We start from the raw sequence: 13,703 nt of genomic DNA, 5'->3' as shown, positions 1-13,703 counted from the left end.
TTGTGTTTGTAAACAGCCTCTCATAGCTGTTCCCATATGAGAGGCTGGGGATGTATGGGGACTTTTTTTCTCTCTCTAATGCAACGAAGCGTAGTTTCTCCTGCGTTTAAAAAAAAAAAACTAGTCACCCTAGTTCTCTAACTTTTCTTTTAGGCTCAAACTGGTCCCTAATCCGATGTGGAATGCCACATGACGTGCCTAGTCAGCAATGAGTCAATAGGGTTTTGCAGTGGTCATGTGCACACATGCAAAATGTTCCTTGTACCCCTGCTTTACCCCACACTAGGTGCAGATCCAGCGCGCCGTCTATGGGTTCCAACGGCATGCAAGTGGAGTAAAGGTATTCGCTGAATTTGGGTTAAGGTTTGGGGAATCAATATTTATAGAAATTGAGAGTACGAGGGATTGACTGGTGCTCCACATGCATGGGATCAGGGACTACTTTAAGCCCAATAGGAAAGTTAAGTATTGAAGTGGCCTACGTGATAGTTGAGGGACGGAACGAAATTGACCCTCTAAGCAAAGTTAAGGGACGAAAATTGTTATTCCATCAATCCTTTTGGCATTCCAAATATTGGTACAAATCTAAAAGGCAGAAAATTTCATTGATATTATTGAAGCCAAACAGACCCTAGATATGCCGTGAGACCATGGCTCCTTTCACCATCCAATGCAACCAGATATCACTTGAGCGAGTATAGTGGTAAGGAATTAACCACATGACCAAAAGGAGCTTTATTTACCATACAAGTAGGGAGATTTATTTACCATACAAGAGGATAACAGTGAATCATAGACTAACTGCTCTCCCAAGAGAGACCCAAAATCCAAGTTCAGCAAGTTCTCGAGGAATATCCGAAATGCCACAAGTATCATAGAACTAATCAAAACGCTACATAGTTTCTTTGAACAATGAACGACCTAAATCTTCTGGAGGGTAGCAGTTCAGTTTTGTATCTCAAAAATCAACCTACAACCATGAGAGAGCAGAATTAATGGCATTAAAATGATTGGTAAGCAGTTAAAGGCTACAAAAATGATAGTTCCTTTTATATACAGAAAAGGAAGGCAAAAAAAAAAAAGATCACTGGACAAAACCAAAAGTTTGCAGATACATATTATTATTATTATTCATAAAGATAAATGTTACCAGGTATGGAGTTGCAGTTTTACGAGTTTTCTATACCTTTGTGAATGTTGAAACACAGAGAAATATCAGATCAGAATCACCAAGATGGCAATATTTCTAACCATAAGCTTACTTTTAGATGCAACAGTATTTGACAAGAAAAAGGGCATGCAGTCATTTCCATATGAAATGACTCAATTAAAGAAGAAAGTATTTGACAAGAAAAAGGGCATGCAGTCAATTCAATATGAAATGAAACACATGAGGTTGTTTTAAAGAAAACTAAACCAAGGAATACTTTTATTGTCAATCATGGAATATATGAGAGATTGAGATGACAGTTTCCACTACATAGTGTATTCGGGCACAAAGGATTGATTGTTAAGACGTGTTAAATATTATGCATACAGATGATGTCTTCGCACGTCACGAATTTGAAACATTTGCATACCAGAACATCAGGGGTGGATCTACCGTGGTGGGTGGGGGGGGGGCTCAAGCCTCCCTACCCCCGGCGCAGTTGGGAGCCCCCGCCCCTCACCCCTTTAAATTTTTAGGCATGGAAGAGGAAGAAGAAGAAGAAGAGGAGAGAGAGCCCCCCTACTTGGTGGCCCTGCATCTGCCACTGCAGAACATGTAGGGCATTTATAAATGCTATCCATAAAAAAATGTGCAGAACAACATCAAGGTTCATTACTCCTGAAGCATCAAAAGATTCAGCCACATGTAATGAATTAGAGAAAGATTGCGCAAGTTCACTGATTATTGTATGTTCATTGTATGACAGTTGAAGAAATATTTGAGTTAGTTTTAACTAAAACATTTGATATCACCCATCACCCAAAAAGAAGATGTATATGAAATAAGAAATGCAAGATTGCAACTAGCGAGCTCCAATGAAATATCATAATTTCTACAAACTTCTTTTCCTTGAAACGAAGAGAACATAGAAATAGGCACCACTATGTTGTCGGAAACACACATGGGTATAAGGATGGTCCGTTCTATAAAAACATCAAAGAGCATAACTTGTTTCGAGTGTCACAACAAAAAATCTCAAGACCATAATAAAGATTGCTTTTCTCTAGGATGCTGAAGTTCTTAAGATGGTATGCATGACAGTGGGGCTACATTTTTCAGTACTGGCATCTTAAAGACCATACAGGATTATTTTTCATCAGCCATCGATAGGACTTTCACGAAGTAGAATGTCCCTTGGCATGTCGTCAAGTTTATACTGTAGAAACATCTTATCCCAAGTTCTTCCCCACATGTCTATATCTCTAATGCATGCACCTGCATATTCAATATTATTTTTAAGGCCCACACCACTCCACACCCTCTCCATGCATATTCGATGTCATTTTTAAGGCCCAACCCACTCTGTCTTCCACATATGCAAACAGAGACTGGGCTCATATTCTATCCTAGAAGTTATTAGACCACCAAAGGTGCTGATCACGGATGCTCTTCTCTTATGTTGAGTGTTGACTACTGAGTTAGACATTTTTGAACTGAAAACCCAGTTTCACAATCTGTGATTTAAAATTTTAAATACAAAACATTTTGTAGAGAATGCAAACCTTGACTAGATGGAAGATAAATTGGCACTTCAAGTGTTATCTATTATCAATGTCACCCACTGGTAGTTTACTGGAAGGACATTTAGCAGGTTAACCATAACAAGCAGTGCAATTGACATGCCATAATCAATACCTGCAGATGAAATGAAATCTCTCTATTAGGGAGACTGATGTCAGAGATAGATTTCGCTTTCGTTAGTGGTAATTCAAAGATAAGAATGTGTGATGGTGGTTATGATTAAAAAAAAGGGCTATTGCTCTGCCCTTCTGTTTCCAATGTCACTGGGCCCTTATTATCTCAGCACTGAAAAATGTCACTGAACCAGCAGCAGCAGTTCTACCTTCTTTCCTCCAAAACACTCTGTCTTGTTTCCAATGTATAAACAACTTCAGAAAATCATGTATAAGCATCATTGCCACAATGGCACCTCACTTGTGAATAAGCAGCCCAATTCCCTGGATATCGCTTCTCTTACGTGTCATTAATCCATAAACCAAGAAAAGAACAAAGAGGTACTGCTCACCTAGCTGACCAGTTGCTTCTATGGCCAAACCTAACCAAAAACAACAAATCCTAGAGCCCTAAGCAAATGAAAGAACCCTACATACCTTCAAACAGCTCAACCGCAGGGCATGTCAAAGAGGGAACAGGCACGGGGGAGGGGGGGGGGGGGGGCGGGGGGCGGTCAATTTAACGAATGATCTTACCGATGAAAGAAGCAGGCAAACGATCGCGCGGATCGGCGGCGTCACTGCGTCTTCTTCCGGGGCGGCTGCTTCTCGGAGGCCAACTTGTACATCCAGTACATCTGCAGCTAGAGGGAGGAGCGGTGAGAAGTCGGGGTCTGATTGGATCAAGCGCCGAAGCGTGCGGGAAGGGGAGGGGGGGGGGGGGGGAGGTGAGAGAATTGAAGCGAGTGAGAGGCGCACGAGGGCTAGGACGTGGGCGGCGAGGAGAACGACGACGAAGAGCGGGACGGTGTCCAGGATGCGCGAACCGGTGGCCAGCGTTGGCTGCTTCTGCGCCATCGTCGGCGCCGGACGGGGGAGGGAAGGCGACGATTGATGCGGCGGGGTTCTCTTCTCGGCTTCTCGTTAAGCCCTGCAGGCGGCACATCGTGGGTCGCTAGGGACCTGAGGAATATAAATAACATGTGAATTTGTGTCACCCAGCGAACACAGATGTGGCTGTAGTTTAGTGGTGAGAATTCCACGTTGTGGCCGTGGAGACCTGGGCTCGAATCCCAGCAGCCACAATTCTTTTTTCTTTGTTTCTTTTGTTATTTTCATCAGCTTACTTATGACAACCTGTACCCTTAATATAGACCTTTAAGTTCTTCTCCGTCATATCTTCGAGACTCCCCTTTACTATTCATAAATGCACTCTCTTTACTTTTGTTCGTTCCTATGCCACCTTTTCCTTCATCAAATTTGCTCGAGTAAGTTAATACATGATAAGTTTACTCTTAATATAACAACGCATCTTACAGACTCCATTATCATTTTTTTCTCATATGCACATACACGCATGCACACCACTATATGCATGTTACGCTCATCCTCTTGCAAGTACACTCTTATCATATGAACTAGTGATGGAAACTAGGGTAAGGTACTCTTACAACTACAGCACCCCGTAGAGGTGGTTACTGACTCGGTGACTCCAATGTTTGTAAATGTGCTCATCTATTCTCTTTTAAAACGTTGAGCAATAGTATACCATAAACTATCATGATTTGTTATATGAAACTCATACAAATATTGTTATTATATAAATTTCTTTGATAGTAATTTAGGCTACTAGGCAATTTGAGGTGTTGATTAGGGCACCAACGCCGGTGCCTTGCTTTGGCCCTCTCTTTCATGGTAGCAGCAAACCAACATTAAACTCATTCTCTAAATTTTACTCGAACAACAGTAATAGTAATTAGTAGATTGAACTGGAACCAATCTATCTCGGCAAGATCAAATATAACAGCACGATGGCATCAGAACTTGTCCAAGCTTTATGATCAATCTCACACAAACAACAAAAGTAACCAGTAGAAGATGGATCAGTGGCTCTGTTTATAAGGTTGTAGTAGATGCAAACTAAGATTAGGATTTCTCCACTCGTGGTCCAGGAAAGAACACGATCAGAGAATGACGAACCAGCAAGATTCCGTTGTGCGTCCAGGAATTGACGAGACAAGATTCTGCTGTGCGCCTAGGAATTGATCAACACACCAGTGCAATTCACTCAAGATTGGCAACCTTTAGTAAAATATTAGCGATGGGAGCACCATCATTCTACTCGTAGGAGGAACGTTCTCAGCAAAACACGCAAAAAAAATCTGATCCTCATACAAGGGACGACGCCCCAGATATAGGCATGCATGCCTCAACTTCAACTTGGACTCAAATACCATGACCTGACCCGACCAAAAACAGTACTCGGACACCATTACCTATCTCGACCAAAACCAAGAGTCGAACATTATGACTTCTCTAATTAAACCTGCTAGCTGATCTGTTGACTCTAAACTCAAACTTGCAAAATAATTAAGTCGGCAGCTCCAATCGCATAGCACCAACCTGAATAAACTTTGTTAGCCTCTTTGCTTGGTTCTACTCATTGTTCTTGCACTGAAAATTAATTCATTGAAATTTTTTTTTGCTCACCGTAACATTAGAAGAAGCTAGAGTTTCACCTTCCCTCACCTTAGCATCCTCCATAGCAAAAGAAAATGCACTGAGTTGTATAAGAAATTTATTTGATGTATTGTATTCCTTTTCACCGAATAAAGTAGAATAATATAAGGAGTCATGGGCTCATCAAATGTTGGATTTCAAGCACTGCTACAGAATCACTATCAGTTCAAAAATAACCGACAATAATAACATATCACTTTTGGTTCGGAAGTTTCAGGCCAAAAAAAAAGCCGAGCAAGCAAGAACTGTCAATGATAGTGATTAACACTACCGCTTAGTACATATACCAATAGTGTCATTACCGTGTTACAAACCGGTAGTGATATTCAAATTATCACTACCGGTTGTAGCTAAGAACTAACAGTGATGTATCACTGCCCGTCCATAATAAAAACCGATAGTGATATTAGCTCATCAAAGGACGTGTCTTTTTATAACTAACAGTGATAATAGATATCACTGCAGGTTGTGTTTACGAATCAATAGTGATACTCAAAATCCGTGCGTCTTCACATGCCTACTCGGCTTCACGCGCCTGGCTACTCGGCTTCTCCCAGTGATTTTAAATGTTGCTCATTCTCGCACGCTTGCTGTCTCACTCTCGCTTGCTCTCTCTCACCCACCGCCGCCGCCGCCAAGCCACGCGATCCATGGATCCGCCGCCGCATCCACCACCTTCTCCGAGGACGTCTCCCACACCGACCTTATTCGGGGAGGAGAAGGAGGCCCCACCGGCACAGTCGTTGGACAAGGCACCCCAAACCTTGGACTTCGGCGACTCTGCGGGGTCCCCCTCGTCGGACAAGGTGTGGGATGCGTTCGTCGACGAGCTGTCGAAGACGAAGAAGGCCGAACAAGCTCGTCATCATCGTTGAAGGAGGAGGAGGAGGAGGATCCGAAGGAGGATGCCAGGGATAGGCAACAGCGCCAACACCGACAACGACTTCTGGTCATGGATTGAGTATCATCTCAGCCGCAGGTAGCTTATGCACAAGTATAGGGTTTTTGCGCGTGTGGTATAGGGTTTTGCGTGCTATCATAGGCATGCCGATAGCTTTTAATATATAGTATGATTAGTGTGATATAAACTCTATGAATATGGTGATTAGTAATATTAATCTCATTTAAATTAATGCATTAATGCTATATTTTTTTCTGTATTAAGTATCACTGTCGGTTCGTAGCTGGAACCAGCAGTGATAAATATACAAATCAATAGAATAAGACCAAGAACCGACAGTGATAGTTTGTATCACTGTTGGTTCGTGTTATGAGTCTGCAGTGATATGTACAAACACTATCGGTTCTGTAATCAATATGTACAATCACTGCCGCTTATTCATAGCTGGTTCAAAAACGGGCAGTAATGCAGTTTTCAAACCGACAGTGATGACATTTTCTGTTATAGTGAAGGTTCCCAATTATGAGATATGTTGTTATATGCCATTACCACAAAAGTATGTTGTTCTTTTCTCTTTCATAACCTTTTCTATTTTTGCAACCATCACCCATGTTCACTGCCTTACCTCCATCTTCCCTCAATCCTCCACCACTACCTCCACTCTCACAATCTATCCCATCTCCTCACTATTGTTGGTGTTGGAAACAAGAAGTTGCCCTCATGTTTTTTGGCGGCACATGTCCTCCATACGAAAGGACACTGTCAAATGCAATGGTTCTAGTGGAGACGGTGGAAAGATAATCATGCCACTTCCTTCTCTCATGAATTGATTCCACGCAAGAGAGCTCTCTCACCTCTTATTGTTTTGGTAACAACTTAGGTCTTGTTGGGACGTAAGAACGTACCATAAATTTATAGGAAACAGTTCAGTTCTCGCAGGAGTGGAGAATTTTTTTACATTATAAACATGATATCCGTAATTCCTCCTTGTCACTACCATGTATTCAACATGATGTTAAGTGATAATCAATATATTATTTCCTTTGTATTCTCCACCATGCCCCCACAAGGTTTACTAGCCCTCAACCATCACTTGTCTTTCTTGTTCTCCTATGTAATAATAGTGTCATTCTTGTATGCTTAGCTGCTACATCAATTGCCTTCAAGGCATGCAGTAGTATGACATCTGCTACAACGGTGCACGAGTTATCATCTAGCGCTAAAAATTCCTCAAGATACGTACAGTTGTTTAGCTAGACAACATCCTCTTTTTGTCACATCCTCTTGCCCCATTGTATCACCAATACTCATGCACGTGTAACATACGTAAGGTCAATAATGTTGGGATGGGAGCTACAAATTTTTACGACAATAATATTACATGGTTGGTTTGGCAGCTATACCCACCATGATTTCTAACAAAAAAATTCCGAAATTTAGCATCGGAGGCAACCTTTTATTTCTTTCTTTTCTTTCTTATAGGTAGCATGCACATGAAATCCACGTGAACAATAAATTGAATAATAAATTACGAGTAATGCACAATGATGGCAACAAACTTCCATCAACCCAAAAACACAAACATGTGACGATTACGAGCTTCTTAGAGGAGATGTTTACATAAAAACGCACAGGTTTATTGGAAACGGCTGGCCACGTACATAAGCTGGATTGCAAACTGAAATGTACTACAAAGTAAATAGTTCTCCTTTTTAATTCCGAGCAGTTGTTGTATTCTACTTGGGGTGAATCCACTGACCAAGGGTTGAAGGGAATAATTTTATTCCCCGTCCTCAGATCTCTCGAGGGATTTTAGACGTCATCAGCAAATATCACGCGGGATTTTCCATCAGCTAGGGGCGGAAAGGAGGGATCAAGCGCGGAGGCGGCAACCTACCAGCCGCATTACAGGCGGTGTGGTCAACTGGACGCGGTATACGTTGATGAGTTTATTTATTTTGGGTAACTGTTTTTTGAACGAAATTTTTGGAGCTTTGGTGGAAGTGAGAATGGTAGAAAGCATTGAAGAAAATAGGATATGTTTTTAGCCAATTGAATCATGGGCTTGGCCCCATCACGATGGGAAATTCGAATTCTGTTTGTTAATTGTATTACAAAATAATCTGAATAGCTTTTCAGGGAAAATATGGTGCATTTTCTTAAGGATTATATCAGCGAAATATCTGCGCCATACACTATCTGACAGATGCCGACACGATTGCAACCCTTATGCGGGAGTTTTATAGAATTCAAACTGGGTTTGTATTGAGCCATGCCAAATTAATGTGTTACAAATAAGGCATAGATATTACATATAGTGAACGGAATCTCAATTTCAACAAAGGAAGAACAACCACACAAAAGTTGTAGTACAGCTAAAATCTTCATCAGCCGGCTGCACAGTTTGGAAAGATAGCAATACCTGTCAAGAGGGCCTCTAAGAATCAAACAAGGCGTTCAGGAAGCCTTGCCGCCCCCACATAGCCTGCGAGCTTGGTGCGGTGGCTGCCGTCACCATCGGTCGGCAATAGTGGCGGCGGCCAGTGACATGACCAAGCAACTTCTCTCCCCCCTCCTTTCCCTCCCTTCTTTCTGCTCTGGGTTCGGTGGTGGTGGCTCGGCGATGACCGGCTTCTCTTTGGCTTGGCGTTGTTTTCGAGGTGGATGTTCGGATTTACGCGCTACTGATGGGATCATTTGAGAATCCTTTGAGCGATGACGCGTGGGGATGGCCGGACACTACATTAAAAATAGACAAAGAAGACATAAAATTAGTGATGAGTCGTAATATGACCCATCACTTATGATAACAATGACGGATCATAGTTGTGACATGTCACTTATTATCAGTCATATGTGACGGATCATTCTAGATCAGGCATAGGTAATGAGTCATATGACCCATCACTTATTTCTAGGCCAGTCATAAGTGACAGATCAAGTTGTGACATGTCACTAATGACCGACTCATCAGTGATGGATCATCTAGAGAATCATTAGTGACGGGTCAAATTGCGACCCGTCACTAATGACAATCAATTTCCTATCATAGCTTACTTAATTTTTTTTTTCTTATATAGTAAATATGTACATAGCATGATGCTATATTTTTTATTTTCTCTTAATTTTTCTCACCTCAGCAACACTAGAATATGAACATTGTATATTTTTACTCAAGTTTGATGTAAGGAGTGACGGCTATGGACACAAACACGCGTAACAAAAACAGTGTAGAAACTTCAGGGCGCGAGAACTCAATCTTCCAGGCCGTTTTGGCCTCGAAAAATTCGCCAAACCTGATGAAGTGGGGGAGAAATAGATGTAAATTTTTCTATAGATATCCGTAGAGTCAAAAAGGTCAAAATCAGAGTACGTATGTAAAAGTTATGCCTATTTTACTAAATGTCACTCTAGGTCAAATATTTGGTAACATAGTCATAGGTGACGGTTATAACTGTGACCCGTCACCTATGATCTTCGGCAACAAGGGTTAAAAGGATAATATATCTACTTCCTATCACAACAACGTGATAGCTGAGGTGGTAAGGGGATACGCGCATGAGGGGAGGTCGGAGGTTTGATTCACACAGAATGCAAAAACTGAAAGCGATTTGAAAAATAGCATGGCTTGTTGGGGCATATGTGATGGGCCCTATGTTTGGTGGCTCAGGTGAAAAAATATTTTTTAACTTTTTTCGTGTCAAAAAACATGAAAAAGTCATAAGTAACGGGTCAATTTGTAACCCGTCACCTATGACTGAATTGGTGACAGGTCTTAACTCGTCATCAATGATGACTCATCAGTGACGCGTTCAGGGTGACGGGTGTGGGACCCATCACTAATGATGGTTACCACCCGTCACCCATGACTTTTTTTCACGTAGTGGGATATGCGCACCGCCGACGGGATTCCCGCACCCGTGCGCGTGGGTGGCCAGATCTACACACCACTGACGGGATTCACGCACCCGTGCACGTGGGTGGCCGGATCCGCCACTGCCACTGAGTTCTGCGCAACGGCCACCCCGCTGACTCCACTTGGTAACACTACGACACTCGGTGTCATGAATGCCCACAGTGGGTTCACACGGAGAAAGACGCGTCCACTTGGAGTTGGAGTTCTCAGCCATGTTGGTGTGTGACAACACCAAATCCTAGTTGGCGGCTGTCTGGTCGTACTCCAACACCACCAGCCACGCGTCGGACGACCGCGGCACCGCTATGGCTAGACAGGGGCCTACTTTTTCCACTACAATAAATCTGCTAGTCTGTGACCATAAAGTTTCGTCACTGATTATTGAATATTTATCATGGCATAAAATTTGTGATGGTTGTATGATGAAAATTTGTTTGTCACCTTTCTTGCATCTCAAATCAAATTTAGTGACGAATGAAAGCTTTGTCATCATAGAAATTTATGACGATATTGTATCGTCATTACTTTTATGACGTTATGTATTGTCACTGTTGAAAAAAAATGTCAAAAGTTGGTGGCTGTGGTGCTGCCACATAGATAGCGATCATCATAAATTCTGCAACCTAGTGACATGGATCTGACGTGGAAAAATGTTGTGATGAATTGTGGATCTAACGTGGTAAAACGTTGTGACGAATTTTGTCGTCATGATTTAGCAAAAGGTCCGTGTGATTGTTGAGTCTATGTTGATTGCTGAGCCCAAGTAATGTGGGCTCAACCCATTTTGAGGTCCAATTCAGTTTTGATTGAACATATTTTGAGGCCCAATTCGATTTTTGCAAAAACCATTTTGAGGCACAATGTTTGTGGGTTGGACCCATTTTACAGATGATACTATTTTGGGGCCAATTATCAATGGGCCAAGCCCATTCTAACAATCATAACAATTTCAAGCTCATTTCATATATGTACATATATATGAACTTAAGCCCATTTTATTTGGAAAATTTAGCCCAGTTGGCTGCCAATCCATCTTTTTTGGCCCAGTTGGCAACTCATACATATGCATATATCAGATACATTTGAATATATCAGATACATTCATAAAACACAAAATGTGTAGATAAACATACACTAATTTATAATACTAGTTCACATAAGAAATACTACAATTCACATTGCTCATAGATAGCTACTAGTAAGCAAAATATCACTGTCTCTAAGACCAAAATATGACCTCCCATAGACCAAAATACAATAATAATATTCACAAATCCTAGATAGAATGAAACAACCACAAGTTCACATAATATATTGTCTCACAGGTCTCAAAATTATGGAAATACAAACCACAATAGTTCACCAACAGTTGGAGCTATATCAAGGTGATAAGAAGAATCCATAAATTTTAGGGAGTAGATTGACCTGACCCTGGCTGAAGCTTAGTAGTTGACGAAGGAGGGCATTAGTTTCTTTTGTTGTCTTCTCAAACTCTCAATCTCTTTGGACTGTTTTTCATTGTTGTGTCTGATCTTGTGCCTACTTCTTCAAGGTATCCAACTCTTGTTGCTGAGCATCAAGTTGTTGTTGAAGTTATGCTGCTCCTTATTTCTCAGTCTCAAGTTCAGCCTGAAGCTCTTCTATCTGTGAAGAAATGCCACCTCTGGAGCTTTTCTTGGAGGCTGATTGAAGGCCCACATTATGAAGAAATGTACTTGATTGCAGAACTCGAGAAACAACTTCAGTAGCAGACTTTGGTTCATGTCCATCTTGTACTTGTTAAGCCATGATTGCTTCCATATCAGTCTAGCAATAGAAGGATTACAAGTTAGACTTCCATCTTGTGCTCAAAATTTTTAAAGTGTACTTCATGTAGAAAAGGAAAAAAAAAGGAAACAAGGACTTACAATAGCTTTCTTTACTGGCTCACTACAACCAATATTCTTGTTGCAATGGCAGTCCTTGAAAATATCAATTGCGGTGAGGTCTACATCTTTATATTTGTCTTGCTTCTAAAATGATGTGCAAACAATTTCAAACTGTTAGCTTAGAACATGATCGAGATTTCATGAGTAGTGATCATAAAAATCATTTGTGTTTAGTTTCTTACCACGATATGGGCATGTTCAATGTAGCACTGAGAGCTTGTCTGCTGTTGAAACTGGACTTTCTCACGATTCAGCTGGTTTTTGATACACTTATCCTGCAGATGATACATTTGTGTAAGATAGACTAATAAAAATACTAAATACTAAAAAAATACTCCAAGAATTGCACTTTAATGAAAATATGATACAACATTTAGAAGCAATAGTGCCATATATGCATGTAACATCCCAAGAATGTCCAAACTTCATTAAACAAAAAGTGTTCAATTTAGCAGCAAACATCTTACTTAACCATTAATCAATATATTCCAGTTCATGCTAAATTCAAGTGTTCAGAAAAAATAATTTTTTGGTTGCACTTTTTTTATTTGACTCACAAATAGCATTTGTAATATAGGAGGAATCCAAATCTGAAACTCAGTTGAACAAGACTCATCTGAACTACATGACAGTAACACATGACAATAACGTATTGCGATGACAGTAACATGTCGCTTGTGATGAACTAATGCCATATAAAACAAAGGAATAATTAATAATAGTAAATTGTGAAAAAATAAATTGTTTATAACCATGTTTATCAAATAATGTAAACTAAATTGTTTAGGTACAAAACTAAACTGATGAAGCTATCCAGAACTGAACTGAACTGATGCATAAAACTGAGTTCACATCTCAATTACATATGGCACTACTAAGTTCACATCTCAATTAACCTAGACTACATGCAATACATAGTTCCGGCAATTGGATGATTTGCCATACCTTATGCTTTGAGCTTGACCACATCTCCACCAGTTCTCTCCATTGGGCATCAGTCATACACTTCGCAGGCGATGTGATTCTCATTTCATTTGCTGGTGCACCATTGAAGTACTTTTTTTTCAACATGTACCTCATCTATCGTTGTCCACCCTTTAGTGTATCAGCTCATGCATTTCTCACTGCCTTACTATAGGTGTCTATGGTACATTGGTCCTAGTAAAGAGCATGAACATTAGGAAAAGAGAATGCAACAGATACAATGAACTTTGATAGAACAAGTAAAATAGAAATTGACTTCACTTTTGGCCAAGAGTTGATATACTTACATCACTTTGCCAATGTAGTTTATAAGATGAGACTCTTTCTTCTTGTACTCCTTCCAGTGTGGAAGGATTGATATATGCTGCCTAAGTACGATCCCACCCACTGACTTCACTTTTGGCCAAGAGCTTGCATAGGTGCCTCTTGCCGTCTCTTCCCTTCAGAGATATGGATTGCAATCTTACTGCATAATCCTCTGCTTATCCTATCAAGATCTTTCCCCATTCTTCTTCCTCTTTGCCCTTGTTGTGTATTGACAGTTGGTGCACCTGAAAAAATTACATTCATA

The 13,703-nt window shown here is 40.8% G+C and overlaps 1 long non-coding RNA gene, 1 other non-coding gene and 1 pseudogene across 2 annotated transcripts; 1 reads left to right on the top strand and 2 right to left on the bottom strand.

The window, feature by feature from the left end:
- Window positions 1–720: 720 nt before the first annotated feature.
- On the bottom strand, window positions 721–3,433 carry LOC133918905 (uncharacterized). Its single transcript, XR_009909862.1, has 3 exons — window positions 3,421–3,433; window positions 2,713–2,845; window positions 721–970 (listed from the first exon to the last, which is right to left on the bottom strand). It is a non-coding gene; the product is annotated as an uncharacterized LOC133918905 (long non-coding RNA).
- A 463-nt stretch (window positions 3,434–3,896) lies between these two features.
- TRNAH-GUG (transfer RNA histidin (anticodon GUG)) lies at window positions 3,897–3,968 on the top strand. Its single transcript has one exon. It is a non-coding gene; the product is annotated as a tRNA-His (tRNA).
- A 7,857-nt stretch (window positions 3,969–11,825) lies between these two features.
- LOC133917859 (uncharacterized) lies at window positions 11,826–13,228 on the bottom strand (annotated as a pseudogene).
- Window positions 13,229–13,703: the final 475 nt, after the last annotated feature.

This window comes from Phragmites australis, chromosome 5 (genome assembly GCF_958298935.1).
Source record: "Phragmites australis chromosome 5, lpPhrAust1.1, whole genome shotgun sequence".
Classification (NCBI taxonomy): Eukaryota; Viridiplantae; Streptophyta; class Magnoliopsida; order Poales; family Poaceae; genus Phragmites; species Phragmites australis.
The sequence above is the reverse complement of the archived record's forward strand: the minus strand, read 5'-3'. Positions and strand labels throughout refer to the sequence as shown.